Raw genomic sequence first — 3591 nt, forward strand, 5'->3', positions numbered from 1 at the left:
CTTGTGAACAGGTGAAACAGTAAAAAGCATTTAACATTGTAAAGGCTGTTTATCAATTAATCAGTTGTACAAAACTGAAAGTCTGCAATCACCCTCAAAAAACCCACTCCTGTCCACAAAGGCCCTGTCCCAAACGGCACCCCTCAGCCTGTGCAGTATTCCTCAAAAAATGTATTCTTCACAGCACAGATAATGTTAGGTAAAAGTCCACACCACTGTTGGATCAGCAAATGGAGCCTGAACCGAACTGAAAAATGGGAAACCCTACAGCGGGGATGTCCAACTCTGCTTCTTGAAAGCTATCATCCTGAAGAGTTCAGCTCCAACCCAAATCAAGCACACCAGATCCAGCTACTCAGGGTGTTCAGGTTTACTTGAAAATTACAGGCAGGTCTGTGGGAGCAGGGTTGGATCTGAAGTCTGCAGGGCAGTAGCTCTCCAGGAGAAGGGTTCAAGATCCCTGTCCTATGTTCTTCTGGATTTCACAGACACTCCCGAGTAAAGACCACAAGACTTTGTGTCATTTCGGACAGGGCCAAACCATGTTCTTACGTTCACTTCAAGCTCCATTGTCCTAGAAGTTTGCCCCATCTCCAAGATGCTGTCCTTTCACGTATCCCAATCAAGTATCCTGCATGCAATCCGAACCAGCCTGAGCTCCAGCTCAACAGCATCGGGTCGCTCCTGTGGACTGGCGGACAGCATCTCTCGAATCAGCTGCTTCATGCCAGCGTTCATGCTCTTCTTCCGAGCCGGGATGTGAAGCTCCATCTTGGGATTCTCTAACAGAGCCTCCCCAAATGGGACTATATCCTCCCCCTGCTGTACGTAGCTCCCTAAAAGCTCCTGAGTCTCTACATCCACAAACGTAATCCGTTCAACCATGGCCCAGATGATGACCCCCAAAGCAAAGATTTCAGCTTTAGCGGTGTATTGGCCCTACCAGACCTCAGGAGCCATGTAGAAGTCAGTCCCACAAGCTGTGGACAAGAAACACTTGTTGACACTGGCTGGTTCTTCAGGGTTTAGTCCCGAACTGGTGCAGACCTTGCTGAGGTCAAAGTCAGCCACCTTCAGGGTTGATTCGGGGGACCCGGCCGGGGTCCTGACCTGCGAGATGAGAATGTTGTCAAGTTTGATGTCTCGATGGATGATCTGGTTGCGATGGAGGAAGGCAAGAACGCTTCCAGGTTGCAGCATGAAGCTGGTGTTGGTCTTGCGGTTGGGTTTGAGAGACAGGAGAGGCATTCATGTCTCCACCATCGCAGAAGTCCATGACAAACCACAGGTAGTAGGTGCAGTGGGGGTCAAACGTAATCTCACCTTACAGGGAGGTCTCCACCAACTGAGTGGATATAAATAAATACAAAAACATTACAACCAGTTGTGTAAAATATGACTCTTCATCTACAAACCTGGAAACTTTAGTACCATTTCCAATTTAGCCCACCTGTCTTTGGAAGTAGTTCTCAACATTAGCTTAGATTAACTGGTTAAGTGTTTTGGGTTCAGGTTAGAGCTCAACTCAGTAGGACACAAGGGTTGGAGTCAAAGAGCCCTGGTGTAAAGGTTCAGATTTTGTACAGAAAAATGCACTGATACTTGTGGTCAACTTCTGCAGGATTTGTAAAGGCCAATTCTACTATTGTCAGCCAGAAAGGAGAATGGCTGGTAGATGACAAATACAATTTGAGTTTGATGGCTTTTATTTTACAGAAGTTACTAAATTCAAGTGTTAACAGAACATGTGCAATGTCCACTTACATAACCAAGTTGTCATTATGGAAATGCCACTATATGTTAATCATCTGATTATCTAAAATATTATGAATAATCATTTTGAAAATATAAATTTTCATGTTTGGGGAATACACACACACTGCAAGGAAATTTCATTTTGGCTAATGAACAACACAATTAACTGACATGAAGTCAGTCAGAGACATCATAGTTATCTATGGATTTCAGAGGGGCTGGGAAAAGTCTTTACACACTTCTCATGAGCTCAAAAACATACTTTTACTACAAAATATATAAATGAAATTTCTATGCATGCAAAGCTGTGCAAGATATTAAGTCAACAGGAGTCAACATTTCCTTTTTCTGAGTGATGAATTTACATTTACTAGGGTGACCACCCGTCCCGCGTAGCGCGTGCGCGCACAGCGTTTGAAGCCCAATTCATGCGTCCCACAAGTTGAGACTGTGTCACGCATAATCAATGCTTGCTCAAATAAAAGTCGGTCGCTCGAGCCCCAGGCCTTCCATGAACCTCTGCAGTTGTGAGTTTAGACTCTCTTTTTTTTAACTGTTCCTGTGGTGTTGAGCAACTACAATTCATTTTAATCCTATAATTTTATATTATAATTTAAAGTGAATAAATTGTAATGAAAAATAAATAAAATAGCTAAAGTAAATCGTAAGTGGAAGTGCATCTGTCAATTCTGTCATGAGCATACGTCAGCAATTACACATGTTTAGGGGAATAGGGCATTATTAATATACCATGTAAGGTGGGATGTGCTAGAAATGGGTAAACCACTATCAGTGAGTCTGCCCATGGGGTGGGGGCACCACAGCGCAAGGCAGTGTCCCACATTGTGTCTTGCCCTCTTTGTGCAAGGGGTCAGTGGTCGTCTTTTGGACAACTGTCAAGTCAGCAGTCTTCCCCATGATTGTGTAGCCTACAGAACTAGACTGAGAGACCATTTAAAGGCTTTGCAGGTGTTTTGAGTTAATTAGATGATTAGAGTGTGGCACCAGGTGACTTCAATATTGAACCTTTTCACAATATTCACATTTTCTGAGATACTGAATTTGGGATTGTCCTTAGTTGTCAGTTATAACCATCAAATTTAAAATAAATAAACATTTGAAATATATCAGTCTGTGCGTAATGAATGAATATAATATACAAGTTTCACTTTTTGAATGGAATTAGTGAAATCAGCTTTTTGATTATATTCTAATTATATGACCAGCACCTGTATTTGCTTAAAAGTAAATGTCTGTTATTGTCCATGCACATTTTCCTTGGAGTAAGCATTTTTACCTGACATCATACATTGCATCTTTATAAAATGAAAGTTCTAAGAAGATTGAAATTGTGACTGAATGGAATGCAGAATAGTAAGCACAAAAATACACAGCAAACATAGATAATAGGAGAAGTTACTCCCATGGATGGAAACACTTTTATACTTTGCAGCACTGAATTAAACTTCAAGTGTTTTTAGAATTAATGTCTCTCCACTCAAGCTGTCATCTTGCACAAAAAAGACTGAAAAATATATAAAACCTCAGGGGTATTAAGAGTAGCTTTATACATGCTATAAAGTAAAGGTGTCTTTTACAGAGACAGTTTGCAAGACAAGTAATATTGACAGAATGATAGGATAGTCCACACTTATGCAATTACACAACCAGCTTCAGGTTTATTCACCATTGCAGGCTATTGCAAAACAGAGTACCGACCTAGGGAACCAATCAAAGCACATCTCTTGAAGTCGATCTCATCTGAAGCACAGAAACAACAATGCTGTCTGCATGATGTGTGTCATTGCTGCATGTCATGTGTTGGCACATTTAACC

At 41.5% G+C, this 3591-nt stretch overlaps 1 pseudogene; it reads right to left on the reverse strand.

Annotated features, from left to right (window-relative positions):
- Nucleotides 1–593: 593 nt before the first annotated feature.
- On the reverse strand, nucleotides 594–1375 carry LOC127934950 (serine/threonine-protein kinase pdik1l-like; annotated as a pseudogene).
- Nucleotides 1376–3591: the final 2216 nt, after the last annotated feature.

The sequence above is a fragment of the Carassius gibelio genome, chromosome A19, assembly GCF_023724105.1.
Source record: "Carassius gibelio isolate Cgi1373 ecotype wild population from Czech Republic chromosome A19, carGib1.2-hapl.c, whole genome shotgun sequence".
Classification (NCBI taxonomy): domain Eukaryota; kingdom Metazoa; phylum Chordata; class Actinopteri; order Cypriniformes; family Cyprinidae; genus Carassius; species Carassius gibelio.